Source organism: Festucalex cinctus, chromosome 17 (assembly GCF_051991245.1).
Source record: "Festucalex cinctus isolate MCC-2025b chromosome 17, RoL_Fcin_1.0, whole genome shotgun sequence".
Taxonomy (NCBI): Eukaryota; Metazoa; Chordata; class Actinopteri; order Syngnathiformes; family Syngnathidae; genus Festucalex; species Festucalex cinctus.
In genome coordinates this window covers 3,587,411-3,613,569 of record NC_135427.1, presented here as the reverse complement: position 1 = coordinate 3,613,569, position 26,159 = coordinate 3,587,411, and the positions used below count along the sequence as shown (strand labels likewise).

General features: G+C 39.5%; 1 protein-coding gene and 1 long non-coding RNA gene across 2 annotated transcripts in view; both read left to right on the top strand.

The window, feature by feature from the left end:
* The first annotated feature begins 305 nt into the window (after positions 1 to 305).
* Positions 306 to 17,555, top strand: LOC144005293 (uncharacterized). The gene is made up of 4 exons (XR_013279532.1): positions 306 to 476; positions 586 to 654; positions 10,541 to 10,704; positions 17,003 to 17,555. It is a non-coding gene; the product is annotated as an uncharacterized LOC144005293 (long non-coding RNA).
* meox1 (mesenchyme homeobox 1) overlaps positions 17,163 to 26,159 on the top strand; it is a 39,195-nt gene continuing 30,198 nt past the window's right edge. The window contains exon 1 of the mRNA XM_077503391.1: positions 17,163 to 17,179. The gene's annotated coding sequence lies outside the window, so the exon portion shown is untranslated. The remainder of the gene's footprint in view (positions 17,180 to 26,159) is intronic.

Sequence of the window (26,159 nt, the reverse complement as noted above, 5' to 3'; positions counted from 1 at the left end):
AGCTAATTGTTTAGCTGATATCTAGCGTAGCATGAAACTAACATCGATACATCGTATAAGTATAGAATGTTAGCATTAGCGTCGTGGCTAGGCTAATAGCTAGGATACAAGTGAGTGTGCGCACTTGTGGAACCCAATTTATTTCTTTATTTTTACTTCCTTGTTTGATTTTTATTTTTTTTTCCAATTGGTTATAGTTTTAAATGATTTATCTCTGTCTCATTTTTAATCACCAAAACCTAGCATGTGAACAGGAGTGTGTAGATTTATTTATTTTTTTCTCTCTCTATTCCACAAGACTCGAGGTTGCCTGTTACTGCCTGGACCACCTCAACCTCATCGTCATCATTCCCCACCTCTGTCGTCGCTAGGTGAGATTTTCCGTGTTCCTCCTGAGAGAGTTTAGATGTCACACGTGTCAACAACTAGCCCCAAGAGCAACATGTGTACCCGAGACAAGGATGAAAGTGAAAGAGGTCGCGGCTGTTTCCTCCGTCGAGCCAGAGACATAATTTGATGCTGACCATCCTCTTCTTCTTCTTTTTTTTTCTTCTCTTTCATGATCTTGCGTTTGATGTGCTCCAGGATTGTCTTCGCTGCAACCGTCCGCAGCTGGCGTCAATTTATGAAGGAGCAGCGGGGCGTCCGTCAGAGGTGAGCAATTAGACACAGACAACGGGACATATGGCCCGGAAATAAAATCATGAAATCTCACATATTTCTTGAAGATTTATGATTCTGATTATCATCTTTGATAATACAAAATGCAAAACATATTTAAAACATTTTTTTTTCCTCTCTTGATACCAAACAAGCTTTGATTGTTTTCCAGCATGTTTTGTAGAATTAACTTGCATCATCAACTTTATAATCTACATATGGTCATGATATCATCGAATACAATTAAAACAATTTTAAGACAAACGTATAGATATACTGCACTCGCCGCTTCTTAATCCAGAAGTAACTTTAGTCGTTCTTCACAGAGGATAAAGAATACATGCCTGCGATACGATACGCGATACAAGGCTCACGATAACGATTATCTCACAATATGACGATATATTGGTCAGGTAATAAATCCACGATAATCTACGATAAAACTAATCATAAAATAATAATAAAATAATAATAATAATAATAATAAATAACAATTATTTTAAATAATAATAATAATAATAATATAAATAAATATATGTAATATAAGAAATAAATATAACTATATATGTATAAAATAAAACTAATATTAATAATAATAATAAAACTAAGCTCATGAGTCTTCTTCTCCTGAAGACTTTCGTCCATTTCCCCGCCACTCTAATGAGGCGCTCCACCTAGTGGTCCGCGAAGTAATTGCTCAATAAGTCATGAACAGTGGCTGAATATTAACTACAATTTATCACGATACTTACATAGGCGTATCGATAATCTATTGGGAAACAAAGTATTATGATTTATCACAATATCGATATATTGTCACGCTCCGAGAAATCACAGATGCTAATAATTAGCCAGTGTGCTTATGGATTTTTTAAATAGCATGTTAGCATTAAGGTAGGGAACTTTACCCTTAAACATCTGTTAAAAATGCAGTTCCAATAAATATTGAGTTTAGTACAGTTGTCGGCATCTGTTAAAAGTAACTTGTAATCTTACTTATCGTCACTTTAAAATAAAGTAACGAGTAAAGTAGCCAAGTTATTTTAAAAGCAAGTAATCAGTAAAGTAGCCAAGTTACTTTTAAAATCAAGTAAAGAATAAAGTAGCTAAGTTACTTTTACAATCTGGTATTTAGTAAAAGTAACTAAGTTACTTTTTTAACGTAACTGGGAACACCGGTTGTAAGTCAAAGTAGGACTGTTGTCGGACATGGAGAATGTTAAATCTCCGGCGTACAAAGATGTGATCATTTATTCCACCTTAAACAGATTTTAAAAGGTCAACATGTGATTGTAATCAAAGAACTTGAGTCTGATCAAGCCGATTGTTTCTCAACAAGCTCCGAGCTTCCAAACAAACATTTTCAGGGCGATTTCATTGCTGGAAGGCAAATTAGAAATAAGAGCGCCAAGCTCGAATTGTCAAAATAGTCAAGCGAACATGAAAAGTTGAAGGATTCCTGCTGATGTTTGCACCGTTCCAAACACGCGTCCTCTGGTGAGCGACAGCAAGACGCCGTCCAAGCGGGCCGAAACCGGAGATCACCAGATGGGAAACCTTCGTATCTTTGTGTTGGACGGGGATGAGTTGCCTAGTGCAATCGGATTCCTGTTGTATCCTCCGAAGCTCGCAACAGGGACGGGTCGGACGTTCCGGGCCGCCGTCGTCGCGCGTCGCTGCAGGATCCATTAGGAAAGGCGGACGAGCGGAGGAAGATGGCATATAAGTTTAACACCGTCAAGGGAATCGTTCTCCTTGTTGGATGGCTTGTCGAGCTCTTCAGCATCTGTTTTCCAATAAAACTTCTTTTGTAGCCTCCGTCATTGCAAGTTCTGGCACACAAAATATCTGACACAAAGTACAAAACCAAGTATCTTGTCCCTGTCCAGTTTTCTGGAAGCTGTTCTAAAATTGAGCAGATTTCCCTGAGGTGCCTCCACGGATCTGCGCTGAAGCCATACTGCGTCAAAACTTGCGCAGAGGTCATAAAAATGTCTGCCTGATGTTTATGTGACAGCTAAAGCAGGCGTGACATGACATCCAGAACCCAAACTCCTTCCTGACCACCAGCATCTGTTGCTCTGTTTTCCAGCAAAACTTCTTTTGTAGCCTAGCAAACAGGTATAGCCGAAAAACATATCCCTATCCAGCCTTCTGTAGCTGCTTCAAAACTGAGCAAGTTTCCTTAATATGCCTCAAAAAAAGGTCATAAAAGTGTCTGCCTAATGTTTATGTTGACAAACAAAGCGGGCGTGACAATATCCACAACCCAACGATATCTGTTGCTCTAATTTCCTTTTGTAGCCTTCATCATTACAATCTCTGACATGCAAAAAATATCTGACAGAAACTAGAAAACCAAGGAACATCTCGTCCCCGTCCAGTTGTCATTTTTCAGTTTGGAAGCTCCTCTAGAAACTGAGCAAGTTTCCTTAAGATGCCTCCAAGGTTCTTTGTTGAAGATATGCTGTGTCAAAGCCTGGGCTATTTTTCAACAAAACTTCTTTGGTCGCCTTTTTTGTTACAAGTTCTGGCACCAAGATCGGTTTTGGTTTCCTTAAGATGCCTCCATGGTGCTTCATTGATGATGTTCTGTGTCAAAACGTGTGTATGTCATATCCACAAGCGGATCTAAAACTCCTTTTTGACACCAACATCTTTTGCTGTATTTCCCCCCCCCCCCCCCCCCCCCCAAAAAAAAAAAAAAAAAAAACTCTTTTTGTACCCTCAGTTCTTACAAGATCTGGCACACAAAATATCTTGCTCCAAAGTACAAAAGAAAATAAGATCTCCCAATCATGTCTTCTGGAAGGCCCTCCAAAACTGAACACGATTCCCTAAGATACCTCCACAGCTTAATTGAAGCCATATTGTGCCAAAACCCGAGCTATTTTTCGACAAAACTTCTTTTGTAGCCTCTTTTTTTTTTTTTTCTGGCACAAAGATATTGGCGTTGTGAAGATGCAAGGCATAAAAGCAAGTAAAACCTCCCAATCCAGTCTCCTGGAAGCAGATCCAAAACTGATCAGGTTTCCCTAAGATGCCTTCATTGATCTTCATGTGTCAACACTGATCTTTCAAACAGTCGTGACCTAAATTCCTCTAAAACAAAAAACAAACAAAAAAAAACAAAAAAAGCCCTTAATAGCCTCTATTGTTACAAGTTCTGGCACAATGAAACCTGCAAACTTTTCCAAGACACGAAGTCCAAAAGCAAGCCACCCCTCCCAAACCTCCTGGAAGCTGCTCCACAACTGAGCAGGTTTCCCTTGCATACCTCCACGGGGCCGTCACCGAACGACGGAACTCAAAGATGAAGACATCCGGCGTTGTTCTTGAGCTAAGCTAATGTAGCGCAGCCAGCTAACCAGGCGTGACACAACGTCCACAACCCGACTCATACGAAGGCCACAACTCATTCCTGACCGTGAGCTCGCTGGGTGTGACGCCATCGTGCACCTGCAGCACCGAGCGCCCTGTCGGGTCTGATGTATGTGCGTGATGTCTCCTGCAGGCGTAGATTTGCCTCGAGGGGTCCGATTAACGTGGTCAGCTGTGCATGAAGGTTTAAGGACTTCATTAGTGTATTATGTAGTGTGTATATTTGATATATGCTGTTATATGTGGAGTGTGTTTCAGTAACACTTCACCCAGAAATGTACGACAGAATGATATGAAGTTAATGGTTTAGAACAGGGGTGTCCAAACTACGGCCCGGGGGCCATTTGCGGCCCGCCGTCCATTTTTTTTTTTTAGTGGCCCGCGACATATGCTAAAAATGGCATTTGACGCAGTTCAAATAAAATAAAAACAAAAATGTTTGGCTATTAAAGATTATTTGAGTTAACTAAAACGAATGAAATAACTCAAACTAAAATTCCAAAAACAATTTCGTTCACGAAATAAAATGAAAACGAAAATGCTTTTTAAAAAAATGAAAACTAACTGAAATTAAATTTTATATTTACAAAACTAACTAAAAACTATAATTTTAGCAAAAATGTACTTCGTTTTAGACTTTGATGTGATTTTTAGTAGATTTATTTTGATTTTAACCAGAATAATGACGTTTGAAAGTATGTCACGCAGAAGTGACATCATCTAGCATCAGCCAATAGAAAAGCAGCTCCATCTCTAAAAGAAGGACAAAAAAAAAAAAGCACCTCCAGATCAAGATGACGTTGCTCCCATGGTGTTTTTTAAATATTGCGCACAAGTAATACATAAAAAAAACAAACAAACAAAAAAACAAAAACTAATACTAATACTGAAACTAACTAAAACTAAACTAAAACTAAGTATTTATTAAAGAACTAAAACTAATAAAAAAAACTAACATAACCACCCTGAAAACTAATAAAAAACTAACTAAAATTCTAAATTCTAAATTCTAAACTATAATAACCCTACTGCCATATTCCAAATAAAATTGTTTATGTACACTGTAGCATTTTTCAAAATATGCAAAAGCACAAGTAAATTATTTGTACAATTTTTAGGACTAAACACAATTTCTCTTCATAACATTTTGTGGCCCTTGCCTCCTTCTGATTTTTCTGTAAGTGGCCCTCAAATGAAAAAGTTTGGACACCGCTGCTTTAGAGTCGGAGAAGATTTGAGTTTGAAGTCAGAGCTTCAAACATGAGTTAGGATGTCATTGATTACATAATGGCAGCCGTTCAAAGGGTTAAAATGTGTTTCTGTGTTTGTGTGCAGTAAAAGAGAGCAAAGCATCCGTTGTCGTATTTCACTTGAATGCCGCCAGCGTCTTCCCTTCACATTATCCCATTCATCAAACACGTCGGAAGTCTTTCCCGGATTTTTTTTTCCCGCCGCGGAAAGGACTTTGGATCGGCCCAGCTTGTGTTCTTCTTGGATCGGCATCCAACGTGCAGGTGTTGCCACGGCAACGCGCCATCCATTTTCCATATGCGGCTCAGGGTCACTTAATCCCCAGATGAATAGATCCTGGAATGGTCGCCAGTAGATGTCTTTGATGTAAGACAGTATTTCTGGTAGGGTTTCAAACCTGGATTAGGGTTTCAAACTATGCAAAATCAAAACTATACCTTCGATTTGGAGGCCCAAGTCAGGCTTGAAACCCTGATTTAAATCTCTACCTTGCTGTGAGGCCCTACTTTGAAACTCACCATCACCCTTGTTTGAAATAACCCCGTTTTTAATCCCAAACCTGGTTTGAAACGCTAACTTTTTAGATCCCAACCTTGCTGTGACACCCAAATAATGGCCGCCAGTCAATCCCGTGACGATTGTGAAGGGGGATGCGTTACATGAGAATTGTAACCCAAAGGGATGTAACGATATCCAAACGTCACGATACGATAATTATCACGATATTGTTGGCGATATTTACAAAAGATCACAATATTGTAAGAAAAAAACTCATACTAAAATAAAAACATAACAGCAATGCATATAAACCATCTCCAATCTCTAATAACAATAGTGAGGCAATTATTTGCTCATGCAAGCACACATTGATCGCTTCACAAGCATTGTCATCTGACAATTAGCATCGATTTTAAACATAGAAGGCCAAAACATCCCTAATGAAAATTAAATTGCACTAATAAAATAGCCACTAGAGGGTGCTAGATCTGCATAAATGGAAATCAAACTGACTTTTTTTTTTTTTCTCAACAGATGTGTTCCTTTTAAATATTGTGAACATGACGACGACGATATTGTGGCAGTTTTGATATCACGATATCGCCCCTCATCGTGACATCCCTAGTAACCCACGGCAACCGCCTCAAAGTCAACTACGTGAAGCGCAAGTGTCTTGGTGTTATTGCAAGTGAACTTAGCTGCCCCCTCGCGTAAGTTACGAGCGGAATGACGAACAAAAGCACATCAAAGAGTTAAATGGATGCGATCCCTCATTTCTATGATAACTTCCATATTTCACTTGAAATGGATGCTGGGAATTGATGCGTCTGCATGTCGCTTATTGGACGTATTTAACGTGCTTGTTTTGGCGGGGTTTCCTGTGAAGTGCGTCCAGGGTGCACTTGATTAAACGGCGACGGGTAATAAAGGACGAGAAGCAAGTCCGCCCCCCCGCCGCCGCTCCCCCCACGAGGAACAAAGACCACCGCACGTGGAGTATTTCAGCCCGCTCGTCTTGACGATGACTTTTATGCGTCTTTGTTGTGCAGTCGCAGCTCTTTTGCGAGATGTCCTGCTTGGCTGCCGGCCAGCATCACCACACGAAGACACCCCCCCCCCCCCCCCACCCCCCATCAGTGATGTGATGTCACTGATGCCCCCACGGAGGGTTTGAAGAGGAGACCCCCACTCCAGTTCAACATGCCGTATGCTTCATGTCACAATAACAAGGTCAGTTTTGCGATCAACGTACGGCACACTTATTCACTCTGAATTGAAATCAAAATGGAATTGGCCCAAACAATTGAATCAAATGAACCCAAGGTAGAAACCATATAGGATATGAATAATTCACATGGTTTCAAAACAATTGATTTGTGGGTTATTCAACTTCGGTTGCTTTGTGGGTTCCCGTTTTTGATGCAATTTGGGTTATTCTTGACTCAAATGGGCCAAAAATTTGGTTGTTTTATAAGTTATTTATTTGACAAAAAACAAAACGCCACGATTGGCTGGCAACCAGTCCAAGGGTGTACCCCGCCTACTGCTCAAAGCCAGCTGAGATAGGCTCCAGCACCCCCCGCAATCCTTGGGAGGAATGAGCGGTCAAGAAAATGGATGGATGGATGGACAAAACAAAATGACCACATTCTTTTTAGTCAGTTTTTTAGTTTGGTTCAACAAAAAAAAAAAAAAGAAAAAGAGACACAACATTTATTCAACACAAAATTTGAATAAATGTTGGATCTCCCTCTCTTTTTTTAGTTTTTTTTTTTTAATGTTAAACCAACTGACTAAAAAAATTTGGTTGTTTTGTTTTGACCCAACTATTTGGGTCATAAAAATAACCTAGAACAAAACAGACTGCCCAGCAGCCCGTTTTTTTTTTTTTTTTTTTTTTTTACCACATTTGAGTTTGTTTAGATCCAATTTAGCAGAATAATAATAAAAAAAAAACAACTTTTTTTTTTTTTTGTGGATTATTTATTTGACCCAACTGTTTGGGTTAAATAAATAACCCATAAAATTAGTGTGGTTCTCTTTGACCCAATTTGTTGTTGTTATTTTGACTCAAATGACATGATGAATTAGGTTGTTTTGTTGGTTATTCATTTGACAAAACTTTTTGAGTCAAATTAATAACCCATAAAGTTGACCAAATTTGGGTTATATTTTTCCCAACGGAGCTAAACAAGTTTTTGGGTCAAAAGTTAGATAAATACTGTAACCTGAAAAATTGGGTAGGTTCTTTTTTGGACCCACCTGGGGTTATTTTTGGCTCAACTGACCCCCCCCCAAAAATACTTTGTTTGATTTTAAATTATGTTATTTTGTGAGTTATTAATTTGACACAACTTTTTGTCTTTAATAAATAACTCAAAAAGTTTTTCACCCAATTGTTTTTAGTGTTACCTAGTAGACTAAAATGTGTCAGCTTGGCGGCCATGTTGCAGGTGGCGATGTTCTCATCAAATGGAAAGCATGGACATAAGTGCTCATGACCTGTTCAAATCTATTACTTTTTTTTAATTCAGGCGCTAAGCTGTCTATACATCTCTCAAACATGCTATTTTTGCTACAGTTACATTGTACTGTATATTACAAAAGCAGCTAAAATAAATAAATAAATAAAATAAAGTCACACATAAGCACACAGTCTCGGCTTTTCCATCTCGGCAAGTTCAACTTCCTGGCGGGACGTGTTTACGCTCGTCTGTCAGCTCCGGTGATTTATTTGTGCTCTGACTTTGTCCCAGAGGAGTTTTAACTGCAACATGCCGCCCGCCCGCACACGCTACATGATCACTGACATCCATCTCAAACAATTAAATGTGTTTATTCTCCGCTTTGAGTGGAGAATTACGGCTTTGGAAAAAACATTGACGGCACATCCCGCTAATGTTTTATGCTAATGTGTCCCATGTTAGCTGCGCTAGATGACAAGTGAAGAAGTCATTAAACTTGCGGCCACCGTTTTTAATGTCGCTGTCACGGCCGAACCCTCATTTGAAACCCAATTCTTGTTTTAGTAACTCAATTTGAAACCGTAGCGCTAGCTTGAAGCCCTACCTTTGTCTTACATCCATCATTTGACAGTCGACCTCAGTCTTGCAACCCGAATTTGAAGCAATATCCCTGGCATGCAACCCATATTTGAAAATCTAAACATGGCTTGGACCTATGAATGACAACTCACTCGTACCTCACAACAGGGCAAAGGTCAGACAAATGTTGTTTACTTTCCACATGCATCTCTCGTCCGACATCACTCAAAGTCGATCCGTTTTTGTTTCTGAGATGTCAACGCCTTGTTGTGGCAAACGAAGTGTTTAGCGTTGCTGCAAAGCGTATAAAAAAGCGATTGTGTTACATCGGAGCTCCTCAGTGGCTAAAACAACAGCTGGGATTTGGGATCATATGGACGCCACCTCCTCCTCCTCCTCTTCTTCTTCCTCCTCCACGTTTGCGAGCGTGTTGAAACGTTGACGTCAAAGCGGCGTTTTACGCACACAAAAAAAAACAGCTCGCAACGGAATGCAAGACTGAAGTTTTTCGGACGCAAAGCAGCTCAAAGCTTTTTAACTCATTTGCTCCCAATAACGTATAAATACGTTTTTTTTTAAATGTTTGAAGTGTCCCAAAGACGTATTTATACGTTTGTTTGTTTGTTTGTTTGTTTGTTTTTTAATGCTAGAGAATACAGAAGGCTTTGATGCAGCCTCTCAACTGCAAAGAACAGTTGCAGAAATGGTAGTTATTACACAAACGGCCAGCAGGTGGCAGCAGAGCAAAGGAGATCAACCAGGGCCATGTCGAAAAAAAGCTCAATTACAATTTTAAATAGATTTGTGAAAACTGATGAAACTTAGCTCTCTTCTAATGCTAATTGCTGCAAAACGGAAACAGATAGAAACATACTTTTTTTTTCCTGATGAATGAAGAGACTTTAATCTTTCTTTTGATATGTTCCATGCCTTTATAGCAATATAGCACAATATTCCGTGGGCCTTGCTAAATCAGTCAAAATCCAGTAAAACAGCCGGGAGCGAACGGGATTGCGAAATGTGAAAATGGCGGCGAGTGAATGAGTTAAAGATCACATTTATCATCACAATCATAATTAGCGAGGAAAAATGTTGAGGCCCATGGGAGGGATTGGGCCGGTGTTCTTCATTTGGCTTAAGAGCCGGGATTCTTACGCACGCGCGCACGCACCGTGGCAGGGCGGGCCTCGTCTTCACTTTGTTCAAGCCGAGCGCCTGATTGGAAACATCGGGATCGCGATGTCCTAACCAGGCCGGGCTAAACTCTCTCATCTGTGCGTGTGCGTGCGGAGCAGGTGAACTGTGTTTTATGTACTGTAAATCTTAACACTTCAGGCCGACATCAGGTGAAAACTTTTGTAAAGCACAAAATTTTTTAAAAAGGAGTAAACCCTCAACGCGAGCCAATCTTCGCTCAGGGGGCGTGTCCTAAATATGCTTCTCATCAGTGTATCTCATCAAACGGAAAAGCATCTCTAATCAACAGAATCCTCCGGAAAAAAAAAAAAAAACATGTTTGTAATCAGTACCCGCGCGCACGCACTCGAACACGCTGACACGTGTGGTATGATGGAATCTTCACATCATCGTACATGCACAGCAGATGTTATATTCAATATAATCGCGTGATGACAATGATTAATGCTATCAATGCGTCTACCCGCAGTTTTGTGTGTGAAAATGTGTGCGTGTGTGGTGACACTTAGGAGAGCCAGCATGAGGTTGGCGATGCTGACACGGAAATGATGGATGGACGGACGGACGGACGGATGGATGGACGGACGGATGGAAATTCTTCTTCTTCCCCGGCTGCCATCCCGTGCAGAGGCCATGGCGACGCCACGACTTGCATTCCCGGGCCAAGACGGGGGTAAGGTTTCAAACCAGAGATTCGACTTTTATATTGGGGTTTCAAGACTTGGAGTAGGGTTTAAAATTAGGGTGTCAAGCCAGGGATACGGTTTCAACTGAGGTTTTTCCACACTCGGGATAGGGTTTCAAATGACGGTTTTAAGACGGGGATAGATTTTTAAATTAGGTTTTCACGATAAGATTTGTAATTAGGGTTTCAAATTAAAGTTTCAAATTAGGGTTTGAAATGAGGGTTTAAAAGCATGGTTTTAAATGGTTGTAAGTCTGATTAGGGTTTCAAGCCAGTGATATGGTTGTCAATTGGGGTTTTAAATCAGAACTATGGTTTTCAAATAAGGCTTCAAACCAGGGGTAGGGTTTCCAATTTGGGTTTCAAGCCAGGGTAAAGCTTCAAATGAGGGTTCCAATGAGTATTTACACCCAGGGATATGGTTTCAAATTAGGGTTTGAAATGAGGGTTTAAAGGCAGAGACATGGTCTTAAATGGTTTTCAGTTGGGGCTTCTGATTAGGGTTTCAAGCAGGGAAATGGTTGTCAATTGGGGTTTTAAATGAGACCTATGGTTTTCGAATAAGGCTTCAAACCAGGGGTAGGGTTTCCAATTTGGGTTTCAAGCCAGGGTAAAGCTTCAAATGAGGGTTCCAATGAGTATTTACACCCAGGGATATGGTTTCAAATTAGGGTTTGAAATGAGGGTTTAAAGGCAGAGACATGGTCTTAAATGGTTTTCAGTTGGGGCTTCTGATTAGGGTTTCAAGCAGGGAAATGGTTGTCAATTGGGGTTTTAAATGAGACCTATGGTTTTCGAATAAGGCTTCAAGCCAGGGTTAGGGTTTCTAATTTGGGTTTCAAGCCAGGGTAAAGCTTCAAATGAGGGTTCCAATGAGTATTTACACCCAGGGATATGGTTTCAAATTAAGGTTTTAAGATGGGGATATGGTTTTAAATTAGGGTTTCAGGACAGGGGTAAGGTTTTAAAGGCGTAAAGTTAGGGATAGGGTTTCAAGTTAGTGTTTCAAACTAAAGATATGGTTCTAAATTAGGTTTTCAAGCCAAGGGATGGGGTTTCAAATTACAGGTTTCTCATGAGTGGTTAAAGCCAGAGATATGGTTTTAAATGAAGGTCAAGGTTTCCAATGAGGCCGATTACCAGGTTGGCTTTGCATGTCTCTTCTGAATTGCCTCACCTGGATAAATACTGTAAATATTATAGACGGTACATAAATGAATAAAAATAAGGATTTAAAGCTATGGATAGAGTTTCCAATCGCTGCTGCCATGCCAATTCACATTCCTGGACCGAGACGTGACTTTTCCCAAGCGAGGGAATATCTGGACGAATAAGCTGTGAGTGACATTGGATGTGAGTTGTTTGCTAACTCACTTCTGGAGGGGCTTTCAAATGTAGTCAGTGCAAATCAGGTTGCCATTGTTGTGGCACATTTGTGGGGGGGGGTCGCTTCTCAGCCGAGTGCCACCCAAGTGGTAAAAACATTCCTGGCAGGCGCCGGCGTGAGCGGAGGCTCGTTTATTGGAGGGCGTGTTCCCGTGGAGACGCTCGGACGGGCTCTTTAAAGGATTTGGAGCTATGTGAGGGGAGCTTTTGAAGTAGCCCCTTTATCATTTTGGGTTAGCATCCACTAGCGAGCCAACGGTGACGTATGCCTAGATCGTCTTAAAATGGTTTCCGCCAAGCAGGTGAAGGTTGAGAATGTTGGCATTAGCATTTATTATGGAACGCTAGTTAGCTTAGCATTAATTAGCAGGCCTGTGACGATGACTGAGAGTCATTTACATGACAGGATGCGTTTTACATAAAGCAGCTAAATTTTAAGGAAGGCTAGCAAAAACAGTCTGCCCTTGTTGTGCCATACTTGTTACTGGTTCCAGTTGAGATGCTCTGACAGATTTTAGTTAGCCACTTTATGGTTTTAGCTTAGCGTCCACTAGCATGCTAACGACAATATATGCTTTAACCACTCTAAAACGGTTTCTACCGAGCAGTTGTAGGTTAAGAAGACTGAAATTAGCATTTATTATAGAAAACTGTCTGACCTCATTGTGGCTCATCATTTCATTTTAGCTTAGCATCCATTAGCAAGCCTATCATGACTGAAAAATTAGGAGGTAAAATTTAGGAAGGCTAGCATGAACATTAGCATTTGTGACACAAAATCAGGTTGTCCTTGTTGTGGTGTACGTATTACTGGTTCTCGCTGACATGCCCCGACAGACTTTTAACCCTATTTGCTCCCGAAAACGTATAAATACGTTCTATTTTAAATGTATTAAGTGTCCCAAAGATATATTTATACGGTTTTTTTTTTTATGCTAGAGCATACGGAAGGCTTTGATGTATCCCCTCAACTGCAGAGAATGGGTGAAAAAAATGGTAGTAATTACAACACGGCTAGCAGGTGGCAGCAGAGTATAGAAGATCAACCACGGCCATAATGAAAACAAGCTGTTTCCCCACAATTCTTAGCAGATTTGTGAATAATGATGAAACGTAGCTATATTCAAATGCTAATTGCTGCCAAACGGAAACAGATAGATATATACTTCTTTTTCCTTCTTTTTTATTTTTTTTATTTTTTATTTTTATTTTTTTGGTAGGTTCCATGTTTTTATCATAATATAACACAATATTCAGTAAAAATGGCTGGGAGGGAATGAGTTAAGTAGCCACGTTATCGTTTTAGCTTAGCATCCACTAGCTCGCTAGCGCTAATGTAAATAAAACACATCCTGGGTTCCATAGCTGACTTTTGTAAAGAAGAGTTCACGGCAGAATTACGTATCTTAAAAAAAAAAAAAAGAGTAAACTACTTGGCATAATTGTAGAAAAATGTTGTTTATCCAGCAAACAAACCACATCGATCAAGTCAGTTTTGACGTAATTAACGTTGCAACAACATTGCAGATTTGTGCCCACGCTTAAAATAAATATTTACCTCAAGTCTCACTGGGAGCCTCAAAAGGACAAAGCTTGAGCGCCATCCGGGCTCCCGGAATGTGATTGCTTCATTAGGGGTTCTCAAGTACCCCCCCACCTATTTTTAATTTCTGCTCCCAACGGCAATCCCGCTCGGAGGTGCCTCGCTGCCAGAGGTTAGCGGGGCCGGTCGGTTCTCAGACAGCGTGAGTGCCAAGGCTAACAGTCTGGCCATGGCGGGACCACTTTGTGGCGCCCCCGTGGCAGGATGCTCGTTTCCTAATATGGTCCCAGTCCTCCTTGTTTTTTTGGATTTTTAAGGAGAACGTTTGTGGACAACAATGAAAACGACTCAATAGGTCTTGTGGATGATTACTCAATGAATCAGACATTCTCTTGAGTGACTCGATTAGCTTGAGTGACGCTTGTAGCGCTCAAGCTGCAGACGGTTCAGAGCTGACCACGGGACCCCACTAACAAACCTGTCAATCATCCCTTGCAGGACAAACATTATTAAATATTTTCATGTTTCACCAGGCAGCTTGACAGTTCTCACAGAGCTAACTTAGCCAAAGTAGCTTAGCAGCACTAGCTTGTTGCCGGGCAGAGTTCATGGAGCTCAATCATAACTGGCCCACAGGCCAATTCAGAAAAAGAAAGAAGTTAAACAATAATGACGGGGTCTTTATATCTTTTCGAAAGGTGAAAGCTGATGATACTGTATCTTTTGTGTGTCTTCCTACACACACACATACACAAAGGAGGACAAACTGCTCCACTTCCTGCGTTCAAGCCTCGAGTGACAAAACGAGGCGTCAGCGAGGTGAAAGGCGGCCCGCTTTGTGTGCGCGCAACACAATGACCCGGTGTAAAGTGAGCGTGGACTTGATTCATCTGCGCGGCACTTAAAGGCTGGCGTGTCTGGTAACATCCGAGAAGAGGACGAGGTGTGGACTTGTTGACTTTTTATATTTATCACTTCCACGCCCTCTCATGTTGTTGGTGATTGTTACTGTTTTTCCCTCCATTTTCTCATCTATCCGAGCTGAACCGTCTGACCGTCTACTCGAATGCCGTAACGACGCGCTGTGGACCAAATGTGAATTGTTAGTGGCCAGGCAACACAATCTTCATAAATATGTGCGGGTACGAGAGTACAAAAGCAAGTTGGTGGTGAATGAGAATAGTTTTGCTAGTTTAGGTTAGGTCAGCACTAGTCTTAAAAAAGTTATACCAGCGGGGGGGGGGGGACTGTTGGCAAAGAGCAAGGCATATCGTCTCGTTGTCGTGGAGACAACCCTCTGTTTCTGTTTGTTCAGTAAAGCAATAGAAAGTGCACTAGAGACTGTTTATCCTCGCTACTTTGCACTTGAGCTTCTTTTATTAGGTGTGACACGAGTCAGAACTTTTAATAATCACTTTTAAACGTTCTTTGGTCCTATTTCGAGATTATTGATCGTCATCCAGGTTCTAGTAGTGTCATCATGAGGGTCTTTAAGCAGTTCCCAGCAACTGTAATTGGTGTTTCTGTTCTTCGATTGCATTCAAGTGCCTTGGGAAAAATCTGTCCGCGCCGCAAGTCCAGCCATCCATCAGTGATTTGCTTCATTGAGGCAAAAATGAAAGACATTTCAAGTAAAATTGCTCAAGGCACTGAAAAACAAATGTCATCCCGCTTGTGTTGCTGATTAGTGGGACGTCCCGGAGGAAATGAGAACATGAGAACCAACTGTTTGGCCGCAATTTCAATTTCTTGTCTTTGCTGCTTTTTAACTGGAGATGAATTCAAGTTCTTTAACCTGGCAGGTAGACAAGACATTTGAGGAACAGGGAAGTCCTCCGATGCCGCGTTTGCATCATCTGGCGCGCGCGCTTTCCTGTCGGCTTTTTTTGTTTGCCGCGTCGTCAACAAACGGACTCGCCCCTCGCCGCCGCTTTTGATCCGGCCGCCAGCCGCCGCCTGGACTCTTCATTGCCATATGGAGTCAGCGCAGAAACATTTGTGTGTTAAATGTGAGACGACACCGAGAGCCGCCGCCGCCGCTGCTTTGTGTTTCCCTCGTTTGAGAGCGAAAGAACAAAGGGAAGCTTTCCGAGGGATTTTTTTCCCCACTTTAAAACCACAACATTGCTCTTGATTGACTTAATGGAAGATGTCATGTTTGTGTTCATTGTGGCCTTTTGGCTTCCAATCAAGATGTTATCCCATGTGGTCCCTGCTTGATGAGAGCCTTCAAAGCGAATTAGAGGGACCAAAGTCATGTGAGAGTCAATTAATGACTCAACCATCTCAATTCTTCATCATATCAAGACATTTTAAACAATTTGTTTTTGCGTAACAATTTGGAAAAGTTCCTTTTCTCTTCCTTGGATGTCTTTGGTAAGGAAGAACTTGGGGGTAAAGTTCTGATGCTTACTCATAAAATATTACATGGCTTAGCGTGGTGCTGCTGTTTTTTTTTTTGTTTGTTTTGTTTTTTAAGATTTTTTTTTTTTTTTTTTTTACATATTTATTGACATTTTTAGATAAAAATATTCTTGGAATGAATTAATTTCTATTAGAAAATATCAGCCCAAATTTGTAAGTTGTCAGCAAAAGAGAAATGAAAGGTAGTAAAGTTTAAAAAAAATTATAAATAAAAAATTAATCAAAATTTAAAAAAAATAAATAATGACCCAAAAATGACCATAAAATATCCCAAAAAAAGAAAAGCAGAAGAGTACCATATATTTTTGATAAAATTGAAAAAAATTCAGAAAACCTATTTTAAAAAAAGGCATAAAATAAATCATTGAAAAAGTAACCATAAAATTTCAAAAAACAAAAGGCAGAAAAATGCAATGACAAAAGTCATTGACAATTGCCAAGTCATAAAATTCTTTAAAAAAAAAAGGTAGGAAAAAAATCCTTTTTAAAACTAATTATGAATGTCCAGAAACAATAGATATCCCAAAAATTACCATAATATGTCCACAAAATTGCCAAAAATGTCAGAAATTGAAAGTAAAAAAAAAAAAGGCAAAAATAAAAAGTGAGTTAAAAAAAATGCCATAAAACGTCTAAAAATGGAAGAAGTGAGGCAGAAAATTACCATATGTCTATAACATTGCCAAAAATGTCAAACATTTGACAGAAAGGCAGAAAAGTCTAAAAATGTATGAAAAATTAATAATAATAATAATTTAAAAAATTCCCAAAACGCGCATTCTCAAGTCAGACTAACTGTGGAAATTCCTTTGTAGAAATGTTTCAATACTGATTTAAGACGTGTCCCCTGATTCGTACTTTGGTCTGTTTTACTGCCGCTTCTCCTCTCTCTCTCTCTCTCACCCTGCTCCTCTCTTGTGTTTTTGCTTTCAGGATTCTGCATTGATTGACCTTGACAGGCCCTTATGAGAACCACTTCAGCAACAATAAAAACAACACCAGATGGAACCTGGTTTTGGAACCTGCAGCTCGACAGAAGAGAGCGAGCAAAAAAAACTAACAAACAACAAGATCTACAACATCTGTTTGGACCCACTTCGGGAAGCTAAGGTAGTGCAAGTGTGTTGAACATGTTGCTCAAGTCCTAAAGACTAGGATAGATTTTAAAATTCTTTTACTGGTCTACGAATCACTGAATGATAAAGGTCCTGAATACATTAAGGAAATGCTCATTGAATATAAACATAGTAGGGCTCTGAGGTCTGCAGACTCGAGTTCAAAGCAAATATGGTGAGTCGGCATTTAGCTGTTCTGCTGCACACAAATGGAATAAGCAACCAAATTGGCAATATAAAGAAACATCTCCACCATTTTCTTTACTTATCACTTGTAGGTGGAATGTGTCCCAATACTTTTGTCTGTGCAGCTGCGGCGATGATGTGGCTGTTGAGAGAGTGCCGAGGCACGATGAAATGATTCAACGACACGCTTTGTTCTTTTGTTTGCTTGTTGTTTTAAGCGTCTCGCGGAGCGTTCGGATTTGTAGTAGCGACGTGTCCCAATAAATTTGACATACAGACCACCGGAAAGAAAACAACACGCTACAATCATGCAACATGTGTTTTTCTTTGCATGTTAGTGATATGAAAGACCAAAAAAAATAAAAAAATCCTTAACTCATTTGCTCCCAATAACGTGTAAATACGTTTTTGTTTAATGTTGTAAGTGTCCCAAAGACGTATTTATACGTTTTTTGTTGTTTTTTTTTAATGCTAGAGCATACAGAAGGCTTTGATGCAGCCTCTCAACTGCAAAGAACGGTTGCAGAAATGGTAGTTATTACACAAACGGCCAGCAGGTGGCAGCAGAGCAAAGGAGATCAACCAGGGCCATGTAGAAAAAAAGCTCAATTACAATTTTAAATAATTTGTGAAAACTGATGAAACTTAGCTCTATTTCTAATGCTAATTGCTGCAAAGCGGAAACAGATAGAAACATACTTTTTTTTCCTGATGAAAGAAGAGACTTTAATCTTTCTTTTGATAGGTTCCATGCTTTTATAGCAATTGAACACAATATTCTGTGGGCCTTGCAAAATCAGTCAAAACCCAGTACAACAGCCGGGAGCGAACGGGATTGCGAAATGTGGAAATGGCGGCGAGTGAATGAGTTAATGAGTGTTATTTCGAGCATAAGTGTACTGCAAAGTGTCTCCATGGCGACACTACAGAGTTCCTTTGTGTGTGCGTGAAAGAGAAAACTGAGCGGCTTTGCTCGTGACAAAGACGAGCCATCATTTTTTTGGGGGGGCTAAACATGTCACAAAGCAGGAAGGAAGGAAGGAAGGCCCCACCTTTTTTTGCTCTACCTGACTGCCATTGAGGGGTCGGAGGAGGGGAGGTTGCGGGCGGAGCGTGTCAAGGTGCAGGATATTGTTACTAATAAAGATGAAAAGTAGGCTAAAGCGCTGCCAGTTAAACATGAATACCGTTATTGTGTCGGTGGGCTGAGGCGGGACCCGAGCGGAACGCCGCTCGACTTGATTCATGGAAATCCAGAGAACAGAGGTGCTCAATAGGTGAATTGTGGTCCCGAGCTGGACCCAGATGAACCTTGTTGGGTTTTTTTGTGTTTTGATTTACTAGAGTCTTATTCGTACATGTATAACTTTTAGCGTTTTTACGGTAATCTTATTTTTACCTGTGGAGTGGTGGATTTTTTTTTCACTGTAGATTTATTTTATTGTGCACAAATTTAGCTGATAAGTGGTTTTATTTTTACCTGTAAAACATTTAGGATCGGGGTGTCCAAACCTTTTCATTTGAGGGCCACATACAGAAAATCAGAAGGACGCAAGGGCCACATAATGTTAATGAGAGAAAAATTGTACAAATAATTTATTTGTGCTTTTTCATATTTAGAAAATTTAATATTGCAGTAGGGTTATTATAGTTTGGGAATTTTTCATTTTAGTTAGTTTTTATTAGTTTTCAGGGTGGTTCTGTTAGTTGTTATTCGTTTATTCTTTAAAAAATGCTTAGTTTTAGTTTAGTTTGTTAGTTTCAGTATTAGTATTATTTTTTTTTTTTTTTTTTAATGTGTATTACTTGTGCACAATATTTAAAAAACACCATGGTAGCGACGTCATCTGAAGGTGCTTTTCTCTTGGCTTCTGCTTGATGACGTCACTTCTTTGTGACATACTTTCAAACGTCATTAGTCCGGTTTATATCAAAATAAATCGACTAAAAATCACATTTAAAATCATCCCCAAAGGCTCATGCATTAAATTAATTGCCAAAGACTAAAACGAAGGACATGTTTGCTATAATTATAGTTAGTTTTAGTTAGTTTTGTAAACATAAAATGTAGTTTCAGCTAGTTTTCGTTTTTAAAATTTTTTTTAATTTTTTTTTTAATTTCACTTAGTTTTTTCAAGCAATTTTAGTAACTTTGGGGGAGTTTAGAATCTTTTTTTTTTTTTTTTTTTGCTTATTTTTAATTTTATCACTAAAACTTTGGGTTTTAATTTGACAGTCCAAAGGAAGTAAACGTTTTTATTTAAAAAAAAACAAACTAAACAAAACAAAAATTGCAGTAGTATTGTTTTAAGTGGCTTAGTGGTCAGATTTTCTATTGTTCTATCACAAAACACATACAAAAAAAATATGTCAGGAATCCAAAAGGTGTCCAAATTTCTCCCCTCACGACTTGTCCCGCCCAATTTCTCGCCCGGCGGTCCGAGGCCACTCTCGCCTGGCGTAAACAGGAAAGTTGTGAACGGACCTGGAGCGACTCCATTTAACACGCGAGCGGCCGTCCACGTGTTTCTCGTCTCGTATTCCTTCCTTCTTTGATCCTCACGCTGCCTCTGGCACGGGCAAAGGATCCGCGTGGCACGCTTTCCGCTGAAGATGCTGACTTTGACAGTTACGTGAGCTAAATGCTAAACGGGCGGCCCGCCGCAAGGAGGGCGCGCCGACCTCCGCAATCGCGAAATGCCATCGTTTGGCGGCACGTTTGCTTACTTTCGGTGTTCCTGTGATTAGTCCAGGAAATGGATGATTATAATTTGGGCCAAATATTTAATGTTCCCATTATTTGAGTGGGAGTGCGTCATGGCCAAGCCCACCACGTGTACAATAACACCGAGCCGGATTCCCACAGTGAGGCTGCGCGCACACACATACACGGACCACCAGTGCGGGACACACCTGAACACATGAAGTGAGGACAAACATGCAGATCATCCGCAGACTGTGTAATGTAGTTGTCATTATTAGGCTCAGTAGCTCCCACCCACAGTTATTTGGAAAATTCAGCCCCAGTTGTCTGTTTCACTTATCATCATGAATTTTGGTGGGCATGTCTATATTGAGCAGACCCACAAAAAAGTCTCAAGAAGCCATGCCCAAAAATACACAGCGAGTTTGCTATGTTGGTTGGAAGTGGCCATTATAGCGTCATTTTATTTGTTTCTAGTAGTCCTTTGATTTTTTGATTTTGATTTTTTTAATTCAGCCGCCAAATCCAGTTCCACTTGTCGACATGACATTTGGTAGGTATGGCTGCCATGTTGGTTCGACATGGCCATTTTGGGGTCATTTTGGTTGTTCTCGTAGTCCTTCAAAATGTTAGAAAATTCAGCCCGCAAATCCAGTTGCACTTATCAACATGAAATTTGGTGGGCACGTCTATATTGAGCAGACCCACAAAAAAGTCTCAAGAAGCCATGCCCAAAAATGCACAGCGAGTTTGCTATGTTGGTTGGAAGTAGCCATCTTAGCATCGTTTTATTTGTTTCTAGTAGTTTGGTAGGTATGTCTATATTGAGCAGACCGACAAAAAAGTCTCAAAAATACACATTGAGTTGCTATGTTGGTTGGTTGGTATGGTTTCTAGTAGTCCTTTAATTTTTTGGGGGAAAATTCAGTCCCCAAATCCAGTTTAACTTAGCAGCATGAATTTTGGTAAGATAATGACTAGAGCCACAAAAAGGTCTCAAGAAGCTATGCCCAAAAATACACAGGGAGTCTGCCATGTTGGTTCGACATGGCCATTTTGGGGTCATTTTGGTTGTTCTAGTTGTCCTTTAAATTGTTTGAAAATTCAGCCCCCAAATCCAGTTGCACTTAGCAACTTGAAATTTGGTGGGCAGGTATATATATATTAAGCAGACCCACAAAAAAAGTGTCATAAAGTCATGCCTGAATATGTCCGCCATGTTGCTTGGGCGTGGCCATTTTAGGGTCATTTTGGTTGTTTGTAAAACTTTGAATTTTTGCAAATTTATCCCCCAAGCCAGTTTTACTTTAACACAATATTTGGTGGTCATGTCCATCATAGGTAAACGTGCAAAAAAAGTCACAAAGCCTATGCCTAAAAAGATACAGGGCATCTTCCAATTTGGTTTGAATCTGCCATTTTAGGTTCAATTTGGTCACTTCGATGACCTTGTCAAATTAAAAAACAAAAAAACAAAAACAAAATTAGCATCTGAAGCCCGTTGCACTTATTACATTTGTTAGGCATTTCCATCATGAGTATACTAAAAAAAAAAAGTTTCAAAAAGCTGTTTAACAAGACACAGGAAGTCATCTATTTTGGTTTGAAGTGGCCATTTTTGAATGGATTTATTTTGTCATTTCCAGGAATCTTTTGCATTTTGGGGAAATTAATCACTTGAAGCAACATGAAATGAAGTAAGCACGACAATTTTAAGTAGACCCACAAAATGTCACAAGGAGCCATGCCCCACAAAGACACTTAATGTCTTCCATTATGGTTTGAAGCTTTTGTTTTTGCGTTTCTTCAAACTTTTTAGAAAATTTAGGCACCAAAGCCAGTTTCAATTGGTAATCTGGACACGGTTAAGTCAGCATGGTCTCATACTGCTTCAGAGTACTTGCTGTGATCATTGGATGGATGTCACATGGTTCAAATTCCGTGTCACATTCGGGGTTCCGGAATCCTCGAGACTCGGGAACGTCGCCGCTTTGCTCAGCAGAAAGCGGCCATGTTGCTCGCAGGGACTCGAGCGCAAACATCTGTTTCTCGGCACTTTGTGGCGCACATGTGGTCTCTTAACCTTAACAAAGACGTCTTCATGTGGTTGACCATTTATTTTCCCAGCCAGCAAAGCGGCACATTCGTGCCATATTTTCTAATCAAACCAAAATGCTCTAAAACGTCCTTTTTTTTTTGTCTGATGTGAGGGAAACCACATGAAGATCCATGAGAAGCTCTTTTAATTCCCTGAGTAAACTCAGGTGGAGCTCGGCGACGCTGGCGAGCGGAGCCGCGTCGTCTCCCGGCTCGTCGGGATTAACGACCGCGTGTGTTGTGTGTGCTGTCAAAGGGTCGCAAGCATTCCTGCGCTGCTGCTGAGGCTGCAAATAATAGAGTACAGTATAGCCGTCCGCCACAGTTGTGTCTGCACATCACCTGGGATGTGAGACGGTCCAGAACCTTAATTCAAAACGATCATGGACATACGAGACCGCTTAGACTACATCAACATTAGGGATGTAATGGGACTTAAAAATGAAAGTGAAACATCAGTCACCAAGACAATCATTTGCCTTTTTAGGACAGTGCAACATCAATATTTTGTCTTCTTTTTAGGAATGTGTAACCTCAATTATTTGACTTTTTAGAAAAGTGCAACAAATAGTTTGTCTTCTCTTTAAAAAAGTGCAACTTCAATTTGTCTTTGAGGAATGTGAAAATTATCAATGTTGCACTTTCATAAAAAGAAGAAAAACTTTGTCTTCTTTGAGGAAAGTGAAAACACTATCAATGTTGCATGTTCATTAAAAAAAAGAAAAACTTTGTCTTCTTTGAGGAAAGTGAAAACACACTACCAATGTTGCACTTTCATCAAAAGAAGAAAAGCTGTCTTCTTTGAGGAAAGTGAAAACACTATCAATGTTGCACTTTCATCAAAAGAAGAACAACTGTCTTCTTTGAGGAAAGTGAAAACACTCAATGTTGCACTTTCATAAAAAGAAGAAAAACGTCTTCTTTGAGGAAAGTGCACCATCAATACTTTGTCTTCAAGTGAAACGGCAATAAATTTCTTCTTTTTAAGAAAGCTACAACATCAATATCTTTTCCTTCAATTTGTTTTCTTTTAAGAATGTAAACACAAATAGTTTTTCTTCTCTATGGTGACATGAAACATTATTCGGGTGTGTCATAATTTCAGGAAAGTGCAGCGTCAATAGTTGTCTTCTTTTTAAGAAAGTACAGCATCAATTGTCGGCCTTTTTTTCTCTTCATTTTAAGAAAGTGCAACCTTAATTTTTCTTTATCATTAGGAACGTGCAACATCACTATCTTCTATGTTTGTTTTTTTTGTTTTGTTTTTTTTGTTTTGTTTTTAATCAAGCGCAACATCATTATTTTGTCTTCTTTTAAGGAAAGCGCAAACTCAATCTGTCGATTTAAGAGTGCAATCAATATTTTTCTTCTTTTTAGTATGGTAATTTAGTATTCTCCATTTTTTTAATGAAAGTGCCACATCAAATACTGTTGTTGTTGTTGTTGTTATTGTTGTTGTTGTTTTTTGGTGATGTAAGTATTCCAGCCAGTCAGTGAAAGAAAAAAAGTCAAAATTGCATTTGCTATTCTGAGAGAAGCTGCAAATTGTGTTTTTTCATGCATCATTGATCTAACTCTGTTTCAAAGTTCAAAAGTCTCACATTCTGTCAAACCATGGCATTCTAAATGCTCGACATGACATCCGCCAGCCAGAGGCTGAGCTTCACTGTGTTTGTTTACACACTATACATACATGATTCCCTTGTGGGAACTCTGAACACCCAATGTTCTGTACTGAAATATCAAAAGACAAATAGTGAAACGTGACACTGGCCACATTTTTCCAAAATATACATTTTTGAGTGAGCATAACCGCAGCTTGCGCGTGAGATTTCGCTTCAATGATTTTGCAATCCAACACGAGTCTGCCGCGAAACAACTTCATCGATAGCAGCAGTTAAATAACACATCCCGACAAGTATGCGTGTTTATTCGTGTATGTGTTGTGACTTGATGGGCGATGTTTCCTCTCGCCGACTCGCTATTTACAGAACGTCTGTAATGACTGGACGGCCGATAGCGATCTGCACGTTCTGGCCCGCAGCCAGCCCCGAATCTTGAGACAGCGGTGCAAGTGCTGCGGTTCTTCCAGGGAGACAACACACCAAGTGGTCGTGGGATTCCCTGCCAGAGTCGCAAGGAATGACTTGCTATGCGGGGGGACATCTGCAAACCATAACGGCAACACGGCCTTACTTTTGACTTTACTGACTAATACCTGGACAATACGGAATGACGTAAGACCTTGAAAGCTTAACTGTGAGACTCAACAGGCATGAATTTATCAGCGATTTGGTGTCAAAATAAAACCGTGACATTTCTTTACAGCAACATCACCACATCATCATTTGACAACAGTTTTATTTACTCATTTCGAAATTCAAAAAAAGCTCAGACCGAATGTGAATTCTTGTTGAATTGTTGAACTATATATGTATAGATTGTCCACTATTTCCTTTTTGGAAAGTGCAACATCAATACTGGTAGTTTGTCTTCTTTTTAGTTAAGTATAGTTTCACTAGTCTGTTTTCGGAAGTTTAAAAAAGTGCAACATTAATATTGTTCTTTTCAGGAAATGACATAGTATGTCTTCTTTTTAGAAAAGTACAACAAATATCCTGTCTTCTTTTTAGGTATGTCCATCATTAGTAGTTTTGTCTTCTTTTTAGGAAATTACAAAATAATTTGTCTTCTTTTTAGGTAACTGCAAAAACAGTATTTATTTTTTATTCTATTCTATTTTTTTTTTAAACTATTATTATAAAATATATATTAAAAAAAGAAAAAAGAACAGCACCAGCATTGTGCCATCTTTTTTAGGAAAGTGCAAAAATATATTTTTTCTTTTTAGGAAATTACTAAATAATTCGTAGTATTTTTTAGGGAAGCACAACAACAATATTGTTCTTATATTTTAGAAAAGGACAGCATCAACAGCCTTTTTTATTTTTTTTATTTTTTTTTTTTAGGAAATTACAAAATAATTTGTCTTCTTTTTTAGGCAACATTTTTTCTTTTTAGAAAAGAACAGCATCAATAGCCTATATTTTCTTCTATTTAGGAAATTACAAAATAGTTTGTCTCCTTTCGCGGAAAATGCAACAGCAATAATTATATATATATATATATATATATATATATATATATATTTTTTTTTTAAGTAAATTCCAAGAGTTCGTCTTATTTTTAAGACAGTAATGCATTAATATTTTCCTTCTCTTTAGAAAAGCTTCAATAATGTCTCTACTTTTTAGGAAAGTGCAACAATATTTTCTTCTTTTTAGGAAAGAACAGCATCAATTACCAGATAGTTTGTCTTCTTTTGAAAAAAAAGTAGAGAATTCGTATTTTCCTTCTCTATAGAAAAGTACAGCTTCAATATTGTCTCTACTTTTTAGGAAAGTGCAACAATATTATTCTTCTTGTTGGGAAATTACAAGATAAATTGTCTTCTTTTTATTAAAGTACAGCATTGTTTTTCTTCTCTTTAGAAGAGTACAGCATCAATAATGTTTCTGTGTTGTTGTTGTTGTTTTTTTAATGCCATATTAATTATTTCTTCGTTTTGGAAAGTGCCACATCATACTTTCTTCTTTTTAGGAAACTAAGTGCAGCAATAGCGGTTCTAGCAGACTGAATAATTGCCGATGGGCCGCGTTGTCCTGGTGGACATGGCCAAAGAGGTATCACGTGATTCGGCGTCTCGCCTCCGATCCGAAGCCGGCGGCTGGCTCGCAGCTCAGACCTCACCTCCACTTCCTCCCTCATTTCCTGCTCTGCTGCCAGTTGAGTGCAGCACATGTAATTGGCCTGCACTTTTCCCCGCTCGGGCGCACGAGGGGGTTGGGGGGGGGGGGGACTCATCGGCAGCGAACCCGAGCGCGCCTAATGATGGCGCTGTATCTAAATGACCCCCACACCACCTCCATGTGTTTATGTCTGGTGGCCAGTAAGTAAACTCTGGTGTTTGGTGGAGAATGCAGCAGAT